Here is a 24,713-nt window from a genome sequence, read left to right as displayed (position 1 = left end):
TACGCCATGCTATGTACTCGACCTGATGTCTCGTATGCTTTGAGCATAACGAGCAGATACCAGTCAGATCCAGGTGAAAGTCACTGGATAGCGGTCAAGAATATTCTTAAGTACTTAAGAAGGACTAAAGAATATTTCTTGATATATGGAGGCAATGATGAGCTAGCTGCAAAGGGTTACAGTGATGCTAGCTTCCAGACCGACCAGGATGACTATAGATCGCAGTTGGGGTTCGTGTTTTGCATTAATGGTGGTGCTGTGAGCTGGAAGAGTTCGAAGCAGGACACAATAGTTGATTCTACGACAGAGGCCGAGTATATTGCTGCATCAGAGGCAGCAAAGGAGGCAGTTTGGATTCGCAAGTTCATCACTGAACTTGGGGTGGTTCCTAGCATTGCTGACCCTATTGAGCTCTATTGTGACAACAATGGAGCTATAGCACAGGCGAAGGAACCTCGCTCACACCGGCGGACCAAACACATACTACGGCGCTTCCATCTCATTCGAGAGATCATCGAGAGAGGAGATGTGAAGATTTGCAGAGTACCTACAGAGGCTAACATCGCAGATCCCTTGACCAAGGCTTTGGCACAGAGGAAGCATGATGGTCACACTAGGTCATTGGGGCTTAGAGCCTACACTGATTGGCACTAGTGCTAGTGGGAGATTGTTAGCTAGAGCCCTAGAGCCAATCATTTGATGATTGTATTATGGACTTATTGTATCATATTCTTATATTAATAAAGGCATTTGTTTGGTTATTATACTTACTTGTATTGGTGTGAAATAAACTAAGTATAATAACGTCCTTGAGTAGAAGGTTCTTACCTATATCAATCGATTGGTTGAATCGATAGTGAGATGATATAGGGAACACTACTCTAAATCATTCCTAGTCGAGTATTAACATTCAGGGACAATGTTAATGCAATAAGACTAGCATGTAGGTCAACTCGATGACTTGATCTCACAAGTCATGGATATGGAGATATCAAGTTGACACATGGGTATGCATTGGAGAATGTATACTGAATGACCCACCATGAGAAAGTATCATGGATCGTTATATGAGTGTCATATACTTTCTCATGTGACTATTAGTATGACTATTGGTCCTTAGACCTGAAGTCACCATGGTTCCCTACATAAGGAGTTATGTACTTTGGTTTCGTCAAACGTCACCCGTAACTGGGTGGACTATAAAGGCGATTACTGGGTATATAACGAATTATGTAGAGGGATGTGAGTGATGTAGATGGGATCTATCCCTCCCATATGACGGGAGTGACATCAGTATTCTTGATAGAGTTAGACCACAAAGTTCATGGCCATGCCCAAATGAGTCAACATGAGATGTTGAGCTCATTTGATCGAGTGAGTCTACTTGGAGTTCAAGATTTAGATTGATTAGAGGATGACACGGTCTATGCCTCACATTGATCAATCTAGATGTCTAGGATAGAAGGACAATGTCACATATTGTGAGGAGTCACAATTAGTAGTCACAAGGTGATGTTGGATCTCAACATTCTTGTAACTTGGGTAGCAATGATGTATTGCTAGATGCCGCTCATTGTTTATGTTTCTAAAGGAGTTTAGAAACATTGCCAACGTTACAAGAACCTATTGGGTCACACACAAAGAACAAGTGGATGGAGATTGAGTTCATATGATGAACCAATTGGATTAGGTTCATATGATGCACCAAAGATTGGATTCAAATTAGACTTATTGAGTTAGACTCAATTAGATTCAATTGTTGAATGAGTCTAATTTAAATTTGATTCATTGAGTCAATTTATATTAATAAATTGAGATTCATTAAATTAAAATTGACTTGAATCAAAGGTTGGATTTAACTCAACAAGGAAGAAAATTGGCCAATTTTGACTTGACCAAATGGAAGTTGAAACATCAAGTTTGACTTGATATTGCCACATCATGAAGGTTGACTTATCCTACATGGCATGACTAAACTTGCCACATCATCTCCACCTCATCATGGTGTGCCACCTCGTTGAGGTTACACATTCCATTCCATTTAATGTGGCCGGCCACATTAAATGGGGAGGTTACAAGGTGTGGCCGGCCACACTAATGTAGTGTGGAGGTTTTGGTTTTGTGTATTGATGTGTGCATTCATTCTATTATCTTCTTCCTTGGTCTTTCTTCCTCCTTGCTGCTGTTGCCGTGAGTTCTAAGCAAGGGTGAAGGTGGTTGAGTGAGTTCCAAGAGAATAAGGAAGAGTGAAGGTCACAAAGGAGGATACTACTTCTTGAGTGTATGAGATTCTTTTTGCATCCTCTCTTTTTCTTCCTTTCAAATCCTACCCGAGAGCCCAAGAAGTGCTAGCACACTTGTGGTGCTCTCTTCTCCATTCTTGAGTGTTAGAGAACACTTCTTGTTCGTGTGGATATCACTAGAGAGTTGTCTACGTTGACAACTTCGAGATCCGGCGTACCGTTGGACGAGCGGAATTTGCGAGGGCACGCATCGAAAGTATAACTCTTTATCTACTGTAGATCTGGAGTGTGAAACTCGTATTCGTAGTTTTGAAATCTATCCTTCGCACGAGATCCAGTGGCATGGGTGATTCGAGGTTTTCGCGACGCGAAAACGCGGTTTTCGCGGCCCGAAAAACCCAACAATTTATTGGTCTTGGCAAATAAGGAAAGTTTTAAACATAATTAAAACTTCCTTATATTCCTTACCAATGACTAAAAAGGAAAGTTTTAAACAAAAAATTAAAACTCCCTTTTATACTTGTCATGGCCGGCCATATCTATTGCCCCATACAAGGAAAGTTTTAAACATAAAATTAAAACTTCCTTATTTGTTTCCAGTATGAAATTTTAATTAAAAAATTTCTTTCTTTAAATCCCTTGTTGGTTGTAAAAGGAAAATTATATAAATTAATTTTTTTTTAAAACATGTGGATAGTTGCAAAAAAAGAAAGTTTTATCAAAAATTAAAATCTTCCTTTTAACTACAAATAAGGAAAGATATCTAACCTTTCTCTTAATCCTTTGTAGAAAGCTATAAAAGGAAAGATTTAAAATTTTTAAAAAATCTCTCTTTTAAAACCATGGCTTCCACATAAGGAAAGATTTAAAATTTAAAACCTCCTTTTAATCTTAATGTGGTCGGCCACCCTTGCTTGGGCTCCAAGCTAGGGCCAGCCACAACTTGGCTCCCTTCTTGGTTTGGTTTTGCCGACCCTAGATTGGGTTCTAAGCTAGGCTTGGCCAGCCACCAAGAGGTGGGTAAGAAGTTGAATTTTTGTGGATATAAGACTTTATAAATAAGAGGCTACAATAGGGACCAAGAGGAGGAACTGGTTTTGGTCTCCCGATGAGCTTGAGCTTCCCGTGTTCGCCCCGAACACCCAACTCAAGTTCATCAATAATATCTCATTCCACTAAAGAGTTATTATTGTACTACCGCACCAATCCCATATTACTATATGAGCTCCTTATTATGAGTACGTTAGTCTTTCTGTGTTTAAGATATTGAATGCCCACTAATTAAATGAGTTACTGACAACTCACTTAATTAATATCTAATTCCAAGAGTAGTACCACTCAACCTTATTGTCATGTCGGACTAGGTCCACCTGCAGGGTTTACATGATAATCCTTATGAGTTCTTCAAGGGGACATCATCAACCTAGATTACTAGGACACAGTTTCACTCTATAATCAACAACACACCATATAAATAATATCATTTTCAACTTATCAGACCTATTGATTTAACGAGCTAAATCACACCCTTTGATAAATTAAAAAAAATATATTAAATATACGTGCTTGTTATTATATCATGATTAAGAGTACGCATTTCCATAATAACAGAGGTTTTGTTCTTTAATATAGTCAGTATAAAAGAAACTACCTCAAATGGTCCTGCTCAATACACTCATAGTGTACTTGTGTAATTTATTAGTCAAGATAAACTAATACCTAATTACATTACAACCACTCCAATGGTTTGTCCCATTCCATCTTGATTATGAGCAACTGTTTATAATTTATAAGGAACTGATAACATGAACTTCTGTGTGTCTTCTCACACCATGCTATCTTCAATATAAATTAAATGAACAACTACACTTAGTATAAATGTAGACATTTGACCAATGTGATTCTTATTTCAAAATGGTTGTTTATACAAAAAGCTAGACTTTTAGTATATACTCTAACAATCTCTCACTTATACTAAAAGACTATGCTGCCATAAACGCTGTCATATATCTGATTCCCATCCCTTCAACATGCCGATCAAAAGCTTTCGCCGGAAGGCTTAGTGAAAGGATCTTCCAGGTTATCTACTGATGCAATCTTGGCGACAACAACTTCTCCTCGTTATACGATGTTCCATATTGGGTGATACTTGCACTCTATATTTTTACTTGCCTTATGAGTTTGTGGTTCCTTCGAGTTTACTACTGCACCAAATAATTTTGGGCAAATCAGGAATCACATCTAAGTCCATCATGAAGTTACTGAGCCATTCAGCTTCTATGGCTGCCTCAGAGGCTGCCACATACTTCAGCTTCCATGGTGGAGTTCGAAAAAGCATTTATGCTTAACACTCCTCTATTGTTATGGCTTCACCTCCTAAAGTAAACACAAAACCCCGAGGTCGACTTACTATTTTTCCTATCAGTCTCAATCCGTGTAACCCACAAGGAGTAAATTATCTGCCTTACGACAATCCAATGTCCCGATCCTGGGTTACTTTGATATCTGCTAACCATACCCACGGTAAAATAGATATCCGGTCTCGTGCATAACATAACATATATTAGGCTTCCTACAGCTAAAGCATAAGGAACTGCCTTCATTTCTTCTATCTCTTTTGATGTCTTCGGAGACATCTCTTTAGATAAAGATACTCCATGTCGAAAAGGTAGAAAACCTTTCTTGGAGTCTTGCATACTAAAACGAGCTAGGATAGCATCGATAAATGAAGCTTGGGATAAACACAACATTCTTTTCTTGCGATCCCTTATTAATTTAATCCCAAGAATATGTGCGCATTCTCCCAAGTCCTTCATATCGAATTGTTTGGACAACCATATCCTTACTTCCGATAACACTTTGATATTGTTGCCAACTATTAAAATGTCATATACGTATAGTACAAGAAATACCACCATATTTTCATCACACTTCTTGTATACACAAGACTCATCCGGACACTGAATAAATCCATACGACTGGATTACTTCATTAAACTGGATATTCCAAGACCTTGAAGCTTGCTTCAGTCCATAAATAGACCGATTAAGCTTACATACTAGATGCTCTTTGTCCTTTGCAATAAACCCTTCTGGTTGCTTCATATGGATGTTTTCTTCAAGACTTCCCTTAAGGAAAGCTATCTTGACATCCATTTTTCAAACCTCATAATCCATATGAGCAGCAATAGATAAGAGTATCCGGATAGACTTAAGCATAGCTACTGGCGAAAAAATTTCCTCATAATCGATTCCCTCTTTCTGAGTATACCCCTTCGCAACAAGCCTTGCTTTGAGGGTTTCCATCTTCCTGTCTGTCCCTCTTTTCCTTTTGTAGATGCATTTAATCCAATAGCTTTTACACTATTTGATGGTTCTATTAGCTCCCATACTTTGTTAGAATACATAGATTCTATTTCTGAATTCATTGGTCTTTGCCAAAATGATGCATCTTTATCTTGGAGTGCTTCGTCATATGTTTGGGAATTAGGTTCATGTTTACCTGGGAACAAGTCCGAAGACTCTCCCAAAAACATGAATCTTTCAGGTTACCTCACAACCCTCCCACTACGATGAGGCACTATCTGTAGTTGTGTATCATTTGTGATACGTGTTACAATTTCTTGTGATATTTCATCTTGTACTGTTGGTACTAAAGTAGACGTGTCCTCTCTCATTTCTTCTAGAACAATTTCACTCATGGGCTTATGGTTTATTACATAGTCCTCTTCCAAAAATCAGGCATTCATGCTAATAATGACCTTCTGATCTTTAGGACTATAAAACAAACCTCCTTTCGTTCCTTTTGGATAACCTATAAACAGTTGAACTTCTGTACAAGATTCCAACTTATCAGTATCTTCCTTCAGCACATGTGCTGGACTACCCCATATCCGAATATGACTCAGACTAGGGTTACACCCATTCCATAATTCCATGGGAGTATAGGGTACTGATTTAGAAGGTACCAGGTTCAGAATTTACACTGCTATTTCTAAAGCATATTCCCAGAATGAACTTGGTAATTCTGAATAATTCATCATCGATCTAACCATCTCCATAAGAGTCATATTCCTTTATTTTGTCACACCATTCTGTTGGGGTGTACCAGGTGCAGACAATTGGGATTTAATCCCAACCTCTGATAAGTAATTCCTAAACTCTCCTGAGAGGTACTCTCCACCATGATCAGATCGTAGTGTCTTGATACTATTACCGTGACGTTTCTCCACATCAGCCTCGTATTCTTTGAACTTATCAAAGCACTCAGACTTGCGGCTCAACAAGTAAATGTACTCATATCTCGAATAGTCGTCTATAAAAGAGATGAAATATTCGAAACCACCTCTCGCCTAGATAGTCATAGGTCCACACAAATCAGAATGAACCAATTCCAACACATCTTTTTGCTCTATACCCCTTGGCCTTAAAAGGTCTCTTGGTCATTTTTCCTTCCAAGCAAGATTTGCAAGTTGAAAAGTTTTCCAACACTAATGAACCCAAGAGTCCATAGGCTATTAGCCTTTGAATCCTACTCAAGTTAATATGACCAAGTCTTAGATGCCAAAGATATGTTTGGTTCATTTTTGAAGGTTCCTTTCTCTTATTAGAATTAGAGGATGTGTTATTGATTTCCATTTGTTGCTTTATGGGATTCACCGAATTTAGAGTATATAAATTGCCAACTAATGTACCAGAACAGATAACTACTCTATTCTTCTTGATAACCACTTTGTCATCAAAAGAAACAGTATATCCATCCAAAAATAGTTTAGAAACTGAAATTAAATTCTTTCTAAAACTTGGTATATAAAGATAATTTCTCAAAATCAATGTTCTATTCCTATCAAATGATAAGTAGACATCTCCCACTGCAATAGCCACCACTTTCGTAGTATTGCCCATGTAGATGGTTATCTCTCCTTCATATAGTAGTCGGGTTTCCTGGAACCCCTGCAATGAATTGCAGACATGATCAGTGACTCCGTATCTACACACCAGGTACCGATAGATAACATCACTAAACATGTTTCAACTACTAGAGAATAAGATATACCTATATTGTTCTCTTTCTATGAGGACAGTCCACATTCTAATGTCCAGATTGCTTGCAAATGAAGCACTTGCCTTTCGGCTTCTTCATTCCTACTTTTAGTCCAGTACCTAGAGATTATACAGTCTTGCTTGTCAGCCCGATTCTAGTGTCCAAGAGTTCCTTGAGATTGTACATCATGTCATAGCCAGTAGGCATGGTCTGATGCTGATGTTACAGCACATTTGACATAAAAGCCAAATGTAACTCCGCGTCATCTCATCTGCCTTGACCCATTTCTTATGATACTCAATCTCTTCTTCACTAGAATCACCATTAGGCACATTAGGGCATACCTCCATCAGTACAAACTTATAGCCTTCAGTAGTTAGGACAATGTCCAGGTTTCTTTTCCAATCTATGTAATTGGGACCAGTAAGTTTGTTCTCTTTCAAAATAATAGCCAGTGGGTTGAAAGTCATCATAAGAATCACAAAATCCTAAGTTTGGTCTAAACTTAAGAATTTAAAATAATATTGATTCCTTAATATCATTTAAATTCACCAACGCCTCAAAACACCGTGAATTTTGTATGCCACGATAGTGTGGACGCATACAAATTCAAATATTTATAAGAGGGGAATTTACCCATTAATTTTATCTTATCAACCTAACTTTATGACAAATAAAATTAATAGTTGGTTAGTTTGGTCAAATCTTTAGAATTTAAAATAATATTGATTCCTCAAACAATATCATTTAAATTCACCAACACCTCAAAACACCGTGAATTTTGTATGCCACGTTAGTGTGGACGTATACAAATTCAAACATTTGTAAAAGGAGGTTTTACCTATTAATTTTATTCTTGTCATCCTAACTTTATGACAAATAAAATTAATAGTTGGTATTCCTTTGGTAACACAAATAATAGCAGTGACACTGATGGGGAAGATACTATTAAATGTGCCTAAGTGTAAACCATTACTCGATACTTAGTCCATTAAATATGATTGTGCCCCTTCAGTTGGAGAAGATCACACTCTCCTAAATAATTTTCTATAATCATCTATAAAGGAAGTTTGATCTAGTGATCCGAAATAAACTCATCCGATGTGGAGGGAGGCACTTAGAGCCAACGCGTAAGTTTGTTTGCATCACTTACAAACCAGTAATGGAGACCGTGGAATTTATTTATAAATCCCTCTCTCTCTTAGTTATTTAAGATGGGAATTTTAACATGCACACACACATCACAACAAATAAAAGCAATAAATATTGATCCTGTCCAAACTGTGAGTTGATGAAAGCTGGGGGTGTGGCGCTCTCTGTTGGCTCCGCGTAGACGCCGGGATGAGGTGGACCTCCGGCGAACCTACAACAAAGCCAGACCGGGAAGGGGTTCCCGGCGACGACCCTCCAACGCTCAAGTCAGGCGAGAAGAAAGCTGCTCTGGGGATTACTCGCCTATTGTAATTTTGCTTCATTCTCTGCCGGTACGCCATTAGCCGAACAGCTGCTTTAGCTCGTGCTTCATCTACCAAATCCAGCTCCAGCTGCCTCCGCTCGGTGTTGTCCACGTCGTATTGCTGCACCCAATCGGATTCGATCCCGACCTCTACTGGCATGACAGCCTGGCCTCCGTACACCAAGTGGAACAGCGTGACCCCCGTTCCTTCCTTAGGAGTCGTGCGGAGTGCCCATAAGACGTCGGGGAGTTCGCCCACCCAGCTGCCCCTGAGGTGGTCGAGCCGAACCCTCAGAATTCGAAGAATTTCCCGGTTGGCGACTTCGGCTTGTCCGTTACTCTGCGGGTATGCCACAAAGGTGAAGTGTTGCTTGATGCTGTACCCTTCGCACCATTCTTGGATCTCCTGTCCGACGAATTGCCGCCCATTGTCGAACACGAGCCACCTTGGAATGCCGAACTGACATATGAGATGCTATCAAATGAATTTTTTGACCATCTGCTCGGTGATCTTGGCCAGTGGCTCTGCCTCAACCCATTTGGAGAAGTAGTCCACCGCTACCAGTAGGAACTTCCTCTGCCCGGTCACCATAGGTAAGGTCTCACAATGTCCATGCCCCACTGGTCGAACGGATAGGATACCGTGGATGCCTTCATCTCTTCCGTCGGTCGGTGGGAGAAGCTGTGGTATTTCTGGCAGGAAAGGCAAGTGGCTATGGTCTGAGCGGCGTCTCCCTGGAGAGTTGGCCAGAAATACCCGGCTAGCAGGATCTTCCTAGCTAATGATCAGTCGCCTGGGTGTCCCCCGCAAGATCCTTGATGCACTTCCTTCAATATATATTCCACGTCCTCCGAGCTGACACACTTTAAAAGCGGCCGGGAAAAAGCTTTCTTGTAAAGCTGGTCCCCGATGAGGGTGAACCGACCGGCTCTCCTTCTCAGAAGCTGGGCTTCATCCCGGTCAGACGGAGTGACTCCTGACCGCAAAAACTCTACTATAGCTGTCCTCTAGTCGCTGGGGAACGTGAGGCCCTCCATCCTGTCAATATGTGCTACTAAGGATACCCGCTCGATTGCTTGTTGAGCGCCGATCGGTGTTATTGAACTAGCCAGCTTTGCCAACTCATCTGCTGCCTGGTTGTCTGCTCGGGGAATTTTTTGCATGACCACCTCGGCAAAGCTAGTCTTGAGCCTTTCAAAGGTCTCCACGTAGAGCTTGAGCCTTGCATTGTTGACCTCGAAAACTCCTGAGAGTTGCTGAGTGGCGAGCTGAGAGTCAGAGAAGATAATCACTCGGCTTGCTCCCACATGTCGGTGGCCTGCAGTCCCGCTATGAGGGTTTCATATTCCGCCTCATTATTAGTAGCTCGACAATCCAACCGAACGGACAGATGCATCCGCTCTTCCTGTTGTGAGATTAACAGAATGCCGACTCCACTCCCGAGTCGAGTTAATGACCCATCCACATAGACCTTCCAGGAAGCCTCAGGCTCGAGGCTCTGTGCTTCTGTGACGAAGTCTGCTAGGGATTGCGCTTTAATTGCTATGCGGGGATGGTATTGAATATCAAATTCACTGAGCTCGGTAGTCCATTTAATCAGCCGTCCGGACGCCTCTGGGTTGAGGAGGACTCTCCCTAGAGGGTTGTTCGTCATGACAATGATTGTGTGCGGCAGAAAATAGGGCCGGAGTCTCCGAGCGGTGAGGACTAAAGCGAATGCAAGATTTTCGAGACCAGTGTAGCGGGACTCAACATCCTTTAGGATATGACTTAAGAAATACACAGGCTTCTCGTCGCCATTTTGCCTTACTAGCACCGAGCCGACGGCCTACTCGGTCGAGGATAGGTAGATACGGAGCGGTTCGCCGGCGGCTGGCTTAGCTAGTACAGGTAATGAATTCAGATACACCTTTAATTCTTCGAAAGCCTGATCACACTCTGTGTCCCATTGGAATTTGGCTGCTCGACGCAAAATCTCGAATAATGGCAAACTCCGGTCGACTGTCTTAGAGATGAATCGTGACAAGGCTGTTATCCATCCAGTGAGGCGTTGCACTTCCTTCATGCTTCGGGGCGGTGGCATGTCCTACAGCGCCCTCACTTTGCTAGGGTTTGCCTCAATGCCCCGTTTGGTAACAATGTAGCCCAGGAATCACCCACCTTTCGCCCCGAACAGACACTTCTAGGGGTTCATCTTGACTCTGTACATTCTCAGCGTCCAGAAGGTTTCTTCTATATCTGCACACAGGTCGACCACTCGGAGTGATTTAATAAGTATGTCATCTACGTATACCTCCAAGTTTCGCTCGATCTGCTTTCGGAACACTCTGTTCATGAGCCGCTGATACGTGGCGCCCGCGTTCTTCAGCCCGAACGACATTACCTTGTAGCAGTAGGTGTCGTTCGCCGTGATGAAACTCACTTTCTCTTGGTCTTCTCGGGCGAGCGGCACCTGGTGATAACCCTGATATGCATCCAGCATGCATATCAGCTCGCATCCGGCGGTCGAGTCCACCATTTGATCGATTCGGGGCAGAGGGTAGAAGTCCTTCGGGCATGCCCTATTAAGGTCCCAGAAATCGATGCAGACCCTCCACTTGTTACCCGGCTTGGAGACTAGCACCACATTTGCCAACCAGCTCGAGAATTGCACTTCCCGTATATGGTCGGCTTCCAATAGCTTTTCGACCTCCGCTCAAATGATGACGTTCTGCTCTGCGCTGAAGTCCCGCTTTCTCTGTTACCCTCCACTTGTTACCCGGCTTGGAGACTAGCACCACATTTGCCAACCAGCTCGAGAATTGCACTTCCCGTATATGGTCGGCTTCCAATAGCTTTTCGACCTCCGCTCAGATGATGACGTTCTGCTCTGCGCTGAAGTCCCGCTTTCTCTGCTTCACTGGCCGAGCGTCTGGTCGGACATGGAGCTCATGCTGCGCTACGCTCGGAGAAATGCCCGGCAACTCGTGGGTTGACCATGCGAAGACATCATGGTTGTGTCGTAGGCACTCGACCAGCTCCTCCCTCTGGTCTTCCTCCAGGTCAGACGCTATGAATGTTGTGACTTTTGGCCAGTCGGGCTGGATCTGTACTTCCTCCTTTTCCTCGTAAACTAAAGTTGGAGGCTTTTCAGTTATGGTATTTACCTCGAGGTGCGGTATTTTCCACGCGGACCTGGACTCGGCTCGGACTATTTCCATATAGCATCGCTGGGCGGCCAGCTGGTCTCCTTGGACTTCGCCCACTTGGTCCTCCACGGGGAACTTGATCTTCTGGCAGAAAGTGGAGACAACCGCTCGGAATTCGTTGAGTGCGAGTCGCCCCAATATGACATTGTAAGCGGAGGGGGCATCGACCACTATGAAGTTAGTGGTTCTTGTTCTTCGCAGCGGCTCCTCACCCAGCAATATAGCCAGCCTGGTCTGGCCGACCGGCAAGACCTCGTTGCCCGTGAATCCATACAAGCGTCTTGTTATCGGGAGCAGCTCGGCACGATCAATTTGTAGTTGGTCGAATGCCTTTTTGAAGATAATGTTGATCAAGCTGCCTATATTAATAAAAATGTGGTGAATAGTGTAATTTTCTATTACCGCTCGGATGATGAGTGCGTCGTCGTGCGGCACTTCGACTCCTTCCAGGTCCCTAGGCCCGAAGTTGATCTCGGGACCCCGTGCTCGTTCTTGACTGCAGCCTACTGCATGAATCCTTAGCTGCCGAGCGTGTGACTTTCTGGCCCTGTTGGAATCTCCTCCCGTAGGGCCCCCCGCGATGATGTTGATTTCTCCCCCAGCGGTATTGCTTCGATTTTCCTCCTCCCGAGCGGAGGGCCTCGCTCGCTCCTGTGAGGCTCGAGAGTTGGCCCTCGGCGGATGATGATGTTGTTGCTCGACTGACTCCCTGGCCCCACACCGTCCGGTGTCCTGGTGTCGGGGGCACCGATCAGGTGAAGGGGATCGGCGGCGATAGCTCTTAGGCACGGGGTGAGCGATCGGTGGAAGGCTCCGACAGTCACGGAGGTTGTGGGTGGCTGACTAGTGAAGTGAATAGAACATGGGAGTCCATACCTTTCCCTTCTGCTTAGGTCGATCAGCCACCACATGCTGGACAGCTTGCGGTCTTGATTCGTGGTGTGGATGTACTCCTTTGGCTCGAGGTCCTCTTGGCGGTTGATGGTTGGTTGGTTGCCTCTGCTCGGCGGGCGCCAGCGGTTCGGCCGATGCTTCTTTTCTTCTTGCCACCTGGGCTTCCTCGACATTGATGTATTCATTGGCTTTGTGCAGCATACGATCGTAGCTGCGAGGCAGCTTTCTGATGGGCAAGCGGAAGAAATCTCCGTCCACAAGCCCTTGTGTGAACGCATTCATCATGGTCTCCAAGGTGACTGTCGGGATATCCATGGCCACCTGGTTGAAGCGTTGGATGTAAGCTCAAAGCGTCTCCCTTGGGCCTTGTTTTATGGCGAACAAGCTGACACTGGTCTTCTGGTAGTGCATGCTGCTCGCAAAATGGTGAAGGAAAGCCATGCGAAATTCTTTGAAGCTTGTGATCGATCCGTCCGGCAGCCTCCGGAACCACTGTTGCGCCGATCCCGAAAGGGTGGTGAGAAATACCCTACACTTTACACCATCTGTATATTGATGTAAAGTAGTCGTGTTGTCAAACTTACCCAGATGGTCATCCGGGTCGGTGGTCCCATTATATTCTCCGATCGTTGGGGGCGCGTAGTGCCTTGGCAGTGGATCCTGAAGAATGACCTCGGAAAACTGTCGATTGATCCGCTCGGGGGATGACTCAGCCCGAGGCGCCTTCCCCTTCATAGCATCTCGTACGGGCGCTTCATCTGATGACCCTTGATTGGCCTGTGCCAGCTCGGACGGAATCTGGAATAATGCCCGATGAAACGGAATAGGGGCGGGCGGCACATTCCCTGGAGTGTCGGTCTGACCTTTATTCTGCACCCATGTGGAGTATTGCTCCAGCCGGTCCTCCTCCATGGCTCGGCCACCTGACGCCGAAGTTGCCTGTTGTGCTAACCGCTCGGCTAGCGCCTTCTGTTGCTGCTGCTCCACGATTTTTGCCGCTCTTGCCTCAATAAGGGCGTCGAGCTCCTCTTGAGAGAGTGTCACGGGTGTGTGGTCGTCCAGCTCCTTCCATCTTCTCTGCTCGAATTCAGGTGCGTTCCCACAGACGGTGCCAATTTGATCCTGTCCGAACTGTGAGTTGATGAAAGCTGGGGGCGTGACGCTCTCTGCTGGCTCCGCGTAGACGCCGGGATGAGGTGGACCTCCGGCGAACCTGCAACAAAGCTGGGCTGGGAAGGGGTTCCCGACGATGACCCTTCGACACTCAAGTCAGGCGAGAAGAAAACTAAAGCGAAATAAGGAGAACTGTAGCTACAGTATGGCTGATAGCATATCTCCATCGAAGTCTGGGGGTCCTTATATAGGCCCCCGGGGAAGCGCGTGCACGCTCATCGATGCGTGCGTGCTTCCCCAAACATACCTCAAAATGGATGTGTCAGAAAAGCACGTCTGACGACGCCATACCGCAACCGTCGGAGCATATCTCTGACATGACAGTAGAAACTTCCACCGTACGATTCTCTGTCTGGTCTGGCCGCCGACCATGCTGTATGTCGGCGGCACATATCTCGAGAAGGATATCTCTGGTCACCCCCTTTGTACTCTTCTGCACCTTCTGTCTTTTATCGGGCCGAGTGGAAGAGTCGCTCGGCCATACTGGTCGTCCGGGGGGGATGCAGGCGGGGCCGAGCGAGTGGACCGCTCGGTCATATGCTCAGATGAATAGCGCCTACGTTGGCCTGCAGCCCAACTGAGAGGCCGCTCGGCCCAACCAGCTGTCGTAAGTGGATTCCTGAGCGTCGAAAACTCGACCCTTAGTCAAGTTATCTCCATGCCGGGCTGGCCTTCTGCTGCGGCCGATCGGCAAGGTGGCCTCCCGTTCGGCTCACCTTTTACGTTGATCGTCTTGACCTTGACCTCCACGTGCCATTAACCTCTATCCGTACGGGACCCCTCCTTTGCTACCGGATCAAATATGAAAAAATAATTTTCCAACTATTATGGCCTCTTCCATCACTGTCCTCCGTGTGCTGCCATCTTTAGCCACCGCAGTCGAGTCTTGTCGCCGTATCTATCTTCCTTCTTTTTTTGTTGCGCCTCTGGTCCTCAAATAGCACCACGCCTAGCAAGGATACGATCCGCGACAAAAAATAGAATTTTATATTTATCAATCCTATATTCCACGAAGGAATGTACATGTAATCTAGATCGAAAAAAAAGTAAAATCCTAAAACTAATACAGCTCCTGCTGTATTTAATAAATACAATCATGCACACAAACATAAAATGCCCTCGACATGTCCGAGGGTCCAATCATTCACAATCACAATAGGCCATAATAGTTGGAGTCTGCAACCACAGAGTTAATATATTTGCACATCCTACTATTATCCTGCCTAAAATATGTATGACATGTGCATAATTAAACTAAAACCAAACACACAGAGATTAAAACCTAGCTCTGATACCAATTGTTGGTTGCTACTCGGAATACCATCCTAGTTCCCCTGTATAAAAATTTGTACAAACATAAAACTATCCTAGCTACCCATGTGCTCTACTAAAGTTAGATTTAGATTGCAAACGATGCTTAACATTATTAATCCAAATTTCCCCTTTAGAAGTTAAACTTGGATTGGGAACGAAACTTAACATTCTTACTCCAAGTTTAACCGATGTGATCTTCCTAAGTTAAACCATATTACAGAAGTTATCAAATATCTATTTCAAATATCAACTTCCAGGTTAAACATGGCGAGGCACTAGGCCTTCTTGGATATGGGTTCATCCACCACTTCCTAGACAAAGTCTCATAAAGAAATTGGATATTTAACTTCTTACAGTAAACTAGGTTTAACTATAGAGACCTCAATAGAAACATAATATCGAAACATAAAATCGAAAACATAAAATCGATAACAAAAATGATAACTTAAACCGATAACCTCTTTGTTGGAGTGTATACTAAAAGCCTAAGCTTTTGTAAACATTTGTTTTGAATAAAGAATCACATTTGGTCAAATTATCTACATTTGTTGTAGTTGTTCAATTAATTTATATTGTAGATAACATAGTATGTGGTGTCACATACAGAAGATGATGTTATCAATACCTTATAAATTATAAACAGTAGCTCATGACCAAAATGGAAAGGAACAAACCATTGGAAGGTCATAGTGTAATTAGGAATTAGTTTATCTTGACTATATAATTACACTAGTACACTTAGAGTGTATTGAGTAGGACCATTTGAGGTCGTTTCTTTTATACTGACTTTATAAAAGAACAAATACCTCAGTTATTATGGAAGTGTGTGCTCTTAATCCTAATATAATAACAAGCACATATATTTGATATTTATTTCTTTAATTTATCAATGAGTGAGATTTAGTTCGATGAATCAATAAGCTCGATAAGTTGGGAAATGATATCACTTATAGTGTGTGTTGTTGATTATAGAAGGAAACTGTGTCCTAGTAATCTAGGTTGATAATGTCCCCAAGATGAGCTCATAAAGATTATCATGTTAAACCCTGCAGGTGAACTTAGTCCGACATGACGATAAGGTTGAGTGGTACTATTCTTGGATTAAGATATTAATTAAATGAGTTGTCAGTAACTCACTTAATTAGTGGACATTCGACATCTTAAACACAGGGAGACTAACACACTCATAATAAGAAGGAGCCCAAAAATGTAATTTGGGAATGGTGCGGTAGTTCAATAATAGTTCTCTAGTGGAATGAATTATTATTGATAAAATTAAGTTGTGTGTTCGGGGCGAACACGGGATACTTAATTTTATCGGGAGACCAAAACCAATTCCTCCTCTCGGTCCCTATCGTAGCCTCTTATTTATAGAGTACTATACCCACCTATACCCACCTTCTATACCCACCTAAAGGGGGTCGGCCAAGCTAGCTTGGAATCAAGCTAGGGCCGGCCTAAGCATGGTTTAGGGTGGCCGACCCTAGCTTGAACCCAAGCTAGAAGGGGCCGGCCACATTAAATTAAAAAGAATTTTAATTTTAATTTTTTATTATGTGGAAGATATAATTTATTACAGAGAATTAAAATTAAAATATCTCTCTTTAAAAGATCTACAAAAGATTAAAAGAAAGAGATTAGATCTCTTTCCTTATTTGTAGATTGGAAAGATATTTTATTTTTTCTCTTTGAAAAATTATTCACATGTTGAAAATTAAAATTATAGAAATTTCTTTTTATCAACCATGAAGGGATTTTAAAAGGAAATTTTATTTTTGAAAATTTCCAAAGGCAAATAAGGAAGTTTTAATTGTTGATTAAAACTTGTCTAATTTATTCCTCCATGAGGTGGCCGACCACAATTCAATTAATTAGGAAATTTTATTTATTCTTAATTAATTGTTGTCAAGGAAATTAAGAAAATTTTATTGTAATTAAATTTCCTAATTTACCAAGGCTAAGGAATATAAAAGAAGGGGTGGGGTGCCTTCAAGGGGAACAACCTCTATTATTTCTCCCTCTTTTGTTCCTTGGTGTGGCCGGCCATCATCATCCTCTCCCTCTCTTCCTCTTGTGGTGGCCGAACCTCTCTCTCCCCTTGGAGCTCTCGTGGTGGCCGGATACTACTTGGAGAAGAAGAAGAAGAAGGAGAGAAAGCTAGCATCTCTTGGAGCTTGGTTGGTGTTTTGATTTTCTTCCTTGGTGAAGCTTCCTTATTGTGGCCGAACCTAGCTTGGAGGAGAAGAAGGTGGTTGGTGGTTTCTCATCTCGGAAGGTCGTTGCCCACACAACGTCCGAGGTTAGAAGAGGAATACGGTAGAAGATCAAGAGGTCTTTCTAGAAGGTATAACTAGTTGTTTTTCCTTTTCCGCATCATACTAGTTATTTATGGAAACAATACCAAATACAAGAGGCTTACGTTCTAGTATTTCGAATATATTTTTCGAAGTTGTGTTCTTTTGTTTTATTTTTCCTTGTGATTTGATTGTTCTTTTCGGTTAACCTAAAGTTATTTTAGGAAATTAAATATTAGATTTCTATAAAAGGTTTTGTCTAGTCGGTGGTGGTTGCTCTCATATCCAAGAAGGTCATGTGCCTCGCCACGTCAGTACTGGGAACCGATTATGGAAATTAATATTTAATGGAATTAATAACTTAAGGTGATTTGGGTCGAACGTGTTAAGTTCCACAGGAGATCCAAGTCAAAACCTAAAAGAACAAATAGATTAAGTTTTGGATCAAACGTGTTAAGTTCCGCAAGCGATCCAAAATTTAATTTAAAAGAACACATGGTAGCTAGGAAAAGGTTCAGACCTTTGTACAAAATTTTTGTACAGTGGAACCTCTAGGTTTTTCGAGTAGCAACCAACACTCTTGTGTTTGGTTTTCCAAGATCTATACAAAAGATGAACTAGTTATGATGCGGAAACTAATAACTAGTTATACCTTTTGTAACTTATAAACATCTTGATCTTCTATTGTATTCCTCTCATTTTCTTACACGTCGTGTGGGCGACGATCTACCAAGATGAAATCCACCCAAGCCTTCTCTTCTTGCTTCCAAGTTTCGGCCACCAACAACCTCCAAAGGATGATGAGTCTCGACCACCAACAAATCTCCAAGGGATGCTAGGAAACAATGTCACCTTTCTCTTCTTCTTCTTCAAGTGAAATCCGGCCACCAATGAAGCTCCAAGAGGTTGATGTCGCCGGCCACAACGAAGAAGAAAGGGGAAGAGGAAGGGCCGACCACAAGGAATAAGAGAGGAAGAATAATAGAAGTGTTATTGGGTGAGGCACCCCCTCCTTCTCTTTTATATTCCTTGGTCTTGGCAAATAAGGAAAGTTTTAAACATAATTAAAATTTCCTTATATTCCTTGCCAATTACTAAAAATGAAAGTTTTAAACAAAAAATTAAAACTCCCTTTTATACTTGTCATGGCCGGCCATATCTATTGCCCCATACAAGAAAAGTTTTAAATATAAAATTAAAACTTCCTTATTTATTTCCAGTATGAAATTTTAATTAAAAAATATCTTTCTTTAAATCCCTTGTTGGTTGTAAAAGGAAAATTATATAAATTAAAATCTTTTTTTTTAAAACATGTGGATAGTTGCAAAAAAGAAACGTTTTATCAAAAATTAAAATTTTCCTTTTAACTACAAATAAGGAAAGATATCTAACCTTTCTCTTAATCCTTTGTAGAAAGTTATAAAAGGAAAGATTTAAAATTTTTAAAAAATCTCTCTTTTAAAACCATGGCTTCCACATAAGGAAAGATTTAAAATTTAAAACCTCCTTTTAATCTTAATGTGGGCGGCCACCCTTGCTTGGGCTCCAAGCTAGGGCCGGCCACAACTTGGCTCCCTTCTTGGTTTGGTTTTGCCGGCCCTAGCTTGGGCTCCAAGCTAGGCTTGGCCAGCCACCAAGAGGTGGGTAAGAAGTTGGGTTTTTGTGGATATAAGACTTTATAAATAAGAGGCTACAATAGAGACCGAGAGGAGGAATTGGTTTTGGTCTCCCGATGAGCTTGAGCTTCCCGTGTTCGCCCCGAACACCCAACTCAAGTTCATCAATAATATCTCATTCCACTAAAGAGTTATTATTGTACTACCGCACCAATCTCATATTACTATATGAGCTCCTTCTTATTATGAGTACGTTAGTCTCTCTATGTTTAAGATATTGAATGTCCACTAATTAAATGAGTTACTGACAACTCACTTAATTAATATCTAATTCCAAGAGTAGTACCACTCAACCTTATTGTCATGTCAGACTAAGTCCACTTGCAGGGTTTACATGACAATCCTTATGAGCTCCTCAAGGGGACATCATCAACCTAGATTACTAGGACATGGTTTCACTCTATAATCAATAACACACCATATAAATAATATCATTTTCCAACTTATCGGGACTATTGATTTAACGAGCTAAATCACACCCTTTGATAAATTAAAAAAAAATATTAAATGTACGTGCTTGTTATTATATCATGATTAAGAGTACGCATTTCCATAATAACAGAGGTTTTGTTCTTTAATATAGTCAGTATAAAAGAAACTACCTCAAATGGTCCTGCTCAATACACTCATAGTGTACTTGTGTAATTTATTAGTCAAGATAAACTAATACCTAATTACACTACAACCACTCCAATGGTTTGCCTCATTCCATTTTGGTTGTGAGCAACTATTTATAATTTATAAGGAACTGATAACATGAACTTCTGTATGTCTCCTCACACCATGTTATCTTCAATATAAATTAAATGGACAACTACACTTAGCTTAAATATAGACATTTGACCAATGTGATTCTTATTTCAAAATGATTGTTATACAAAAAGCTAGACTTTTAGTATACACTCTAACACATACCCCTAAGTCCTTAGAGATGTAGTAAGCATCTATTAAGGCTGACCAATCTTGAGTTCTTGGAAAAGTATTAAGTGCATACCTTAAGGAGTTACGATTTGTTACCTTTTCTCCGAGGTTGTTGAGCTATGTGATTAGGTTTTTAATCCTTGCATGGAGTTGGGCTACTTTCTCTCCCTTGTTCATCCACAGGTTCATCAGTTGGCTTCGGAGGATGCCCCGCTTTGCCAGTTTGGCTTCTGAAGTACCTTTGTGAAGCTCCAGGAATTTCTCCCAGAGATCTTTGGCGGAGTCGTAGCTTCCGATCCTACTGACCACCTGGGGCGGAAGAATGCTAAACAGATGAAACTCTGCTTTTCAATTAGCCACGAAGTTGGCTTACTCCTTCTTGTCCATGTGTACTCTTCTTTCTCGGCTCCGTATTGATTTGTAGGTCCAACAAAACTGTATTTTATAATTAATAGAATTTTGAAGTCGGTTTTGAAGAATACCTCCATGCGGTTCTTCCAGGTTGTGAAATCTCCCTCAAATTTTAATGGAAAGATGTTGGATCCAGGGATCTCTTTTTCTTCAGATGGTGGTTAGTTCTTCTGAAGCAAACTTGGCTTTGATACCACTTGTTATGACCCATGAGGCCGGCAAGAGGGGGGGTAAATTGCTTGTAAATTTAGAATGAACCTTTCTCGATCTTTTAAACAAGATTAGTAGCACAATCAACTTAAATCAATTTAACAACTAATAAAATAAAGAGGCAAAGAAAGTTTGTTATAACCTAGGTGTTTGTTAATCCAAGACAAAAGAAAGTACTAAAGATCTCTTTCGGTGAAAGCGGAGAATCCTCTTATACTCATTAAATGCTCAGAAAGTTACTAGGAAATAAATACTTGAGTTGTTGAATATTTTCTACCGCCAGGGGTCTTTTTATAGCCCGTAAAAAATTCTATCTGAGGCTAGAAGGCGCCTTCAATAGGCTTGAAGGCACCTCCAGCGTGGCAAGTTTTATCCGTGCAAAGATAAACCTTATCTTCACTAATGGTCACTATTTGCCTAGTCGAAGGCGCCTTCAAAAGTTTGAAGGTGCCTTCAAAGATTTGAAGGCGCCTTCCATAAGGCGTGAAGGCGCCTTCCATAAGGCGTGAAGGCGCCTTCAAGGGATTGAAGGCGCCTTCCACCAAAAAGACGCGAGGGCACCTTTAACGCTATTGAGGGTGCTTTCAGCAGCTCCACAACACTCTATTTGCTTTTCCGATGCTCCGATCGCCTGGGTGATTTCACCCATCCAGAATTGGGCTCACCCAGACCCATCTTCTAGCTTTCTCCTCGAGCAAGCTTTCGCTCTGGCTTCTCATCCCTCAAAAATGTTGTGCGCTTCCTTCTCGTCTGCTAGCGTACTTTTCTACAGTACCTTGTCCCTTAAACGCACAAAGCCCGTCGACTCTCTCCCATATCATTATTCTCGCTAGCTGTATCTTTCGCTTGACTTTCTGTGCTTCTAAGTTCCTGCACACTTAGACACAAGACATCAAATACACATAGGACCTAACTTAGCTTGGTTGACTACATCAAAACTACATCGAGGTACTAACAAATCTGACTTTGATTAAATCGTTAGATATTAGGTAGGTGGACAACTTTTCATACCAGGCTCTTAGGGCTTGTTTTAATCCATATAGAGCTTTCTTAAGTCTGAATACATAGTTTGGGTGATTAGGATCTTCAAACCCAGATGGTTGACTTACATAAGCCTCTTCTTTTATAAGGCTGACTTGACATCCATTTGATACAACTTAAATCCTTTGTGTGTAGCATAAGCTTACAGCATCCTAATGAACTCAAGTCTAGCAACTGGAGCATAGGTTTCATCATAGTCTAATCCTTCTACTTGGCTGAACCCCTTGGCCACTAATCTAGCTTTGTTTCTTGTTATTTCACCTTTGTCATCTAGTTTATTTCTAAAAACCCACTTGGTGTCAATTTTGGACTTGCCTTTTGGTAGGGGTAATAGGTTATAGACTTGATTTCTTTAAAATTGATTTAACCCTTCTTGCATTGCTATATTCCACTCAGAGTCAAGAAGAGCTCCTTTTATAGTTTTAGGTTCTATTTTGGATATTAGAGCTATTTGACTCAAGTTTCTAAGTGTTGATCTAGTTCTGACTCCTAGATTTGGGTCTCCTATAATTTGATCACTTGAATGGTTAGTTGTGGTTCTAGTGTTTGGTTTAACTGAGTCAAGGTTTGATTCAGGGCTAGTGTTGGTTAATTCAAGTTCAATTCCATCATCCATACTAAGTGTTGAATTAGATTGACTTAGGGTGTTGTCTTCATCAAAAATAACATTTAAGGCCTCTTCCACTTTTAGGGTTTGTTTGTTAAAAACTCTAGGCTCTACTTGTTGAATATCCTAAGAAGGTTCCTTCTTGTGATTTTGATGTAAACTTACCTAGGTAGTCTTTAGTGTTTTATATGTATACTTTACATCCAAAGACCCTAAAGTATTTTAGATTTGGGATTTTCTTGTAACAAAGTTCATACAGTGTTTTATTATGAAATTTATTGATTAGGATTCGATTTTGGGTGTAACAAGCTAAATTAGTAGCTTCGACCCAGAATTTATTAGGTAGGTTATATTCATTCAGCATGGTTCTAACCATTTCTTGTAAAGTTTGATTTTTTTCGTTTGACTAGACCATTTTATTAAAAAGTTCTAGAGCAAGATAATTCATGGTGGTATCCATTTTCTAGTCAAAACTTGATAAACCTATGGTTTTCAAACTCTCTTCCATGGGATCACTTCTAATTCTTTCAATTTTAATTTCTTTTTCATTTTCTAATAATTTTCATAGGGTGTTAAATTGGTCAAATGTGTCATCTTTAATTCTTAGAATTTTTATCCAAATGAATCTAAAATAGTCATATACTATTACTAAGCAATATTGATTTTCACTTAGTGACTTGACTCTGTGAGAATTAAATAGGTTTAAATGTAAAAGTTATAAGGTACAATTAGTTCAACCTAAGTTTGTTGCCTTATGTTAGCTCTGTTTTATTTTCCTTGTTGGCAAACATTATAGATTTTGTTTTCCAGATTCTTAAGTTTAGGTAAGCCTCTAACTAGGTCACTTTGACTTAATTTTACAATAAGTTTGACATAGTGTGGCCTAGTCTCTTGCGCCACAACCAAGTTTGCTCTTGTTGTGCTAGAAGATACTTAAGTGAGGAGTTTGGTAGGTTTATTGTATATATATTGTTTTGCCTAATGCCCCTAAGTATTATTTCTGAATTTGTTGTATTTTTAATCATGCAATTTGTGGGTGAAAATGTGATTGTGTAACCAGTGTCACATAACTGACTTATACTAAGCAGGTTATATTCAAAATTCCAACCAATAAAACTTTACCAATAATGAAATTAGTTTTGAGTTCAATATCACCTGACCTGATTGTTTCGAGTTTACCGTTGTTTCCAAAAGCAATGGACCCTAAATTTTATGTTTTAGTCGGGTGAACTTAAGTTGATCTATAGTCGTATGACTGGAGCAAACACTATCTAACATCTATTGATTCAACTCATTTTGTTCCTACAAGGAGTCAATTGAGTTCAAGTCAAAATTTAATATTTACGTTTAGTTTTGATTTTAATTAAGTAGATTAGTTTTTACCTTCCATTTTTAGATAAGTTTATTAAGTTTAAGTTGTGTTTATTTAAGTTAGAATAGATTTAAGGTTAAATTAGAAATTAATTTTAATTACTATGCTAAATTTCAATTAAGTTTGGTTATTAAGTTTAGTTTAAATTTGAGTTTTAACTTAAATTTTGGATTGATTAGTTTGGATTTATTAATGAGTTTTAGTTAGCAATTTATTAGGTTAAGTAGATTTATTTTATGTTTAAATTAAGTAGATTAAGTAAATTGATTTTGAATTAGTTTAGTTTTAATTAAATTAGTTAAGAATAATTAAATGAATTAATTATTTGGTATTAATTTAAATTAATTAAATTGATTAATTAAGTTATGTAGATTAAGCTTAAGCTGAGTTTGATTTAATTTAAGTTTAAGTTGAGTTAAGTTTGATTTGAGTTTGATTTTAATTTAAATAAATTTAAGTTGAGTTAAGTTTGATTTAAATTTTAATTAAATTTAATTAAATTGATACTCAATTTAACTTAAATCCATCTCACCAAATTTTCAAACAAGTAACTTACAGATTTTGTGAGATGGTTATTAATTTTATCTTTATTAATTGAATTTGAAATATAAGGATTGATTGACATTTGAGTTAGATTCAAGTTTAACCGTTAGTTAATTAAATATACATTTTAAAAATTAGTTTCTAGACTGTGACAAGATACAAGGGTCTTCTTGCGTATAACACTTCTAAACAAAGCCTTTTTAAGAAATTGTATATTTAACTTTCCTATTGAAAAGCCTTGGTCTAACTAGTTTAGGATGTGACCAGATAGTTTTGGTTAGTTCCACTTAGCTAAGTAGACCAAATATGGCACATGTTACTCTACT

This window comes from Zingiber officinale, chromosome 10A (genome assembly GCF_018446385.1).
Source record: "Zingiber officinale cultivar Zhangliang chromosome 10A, Zo_v1.1, whole genome shotgun sequence".
Taxonomy (NCBI): domain Eukaryota; kingdom Viridiplantae; phylum Streptophyta; class Magnoliopsida; order Zingiberales; family Zingiberaceae; genus Zingiber; species Zingiber officinale.
Note: the sequence above shows the minus strand (reverse complement) of the source record.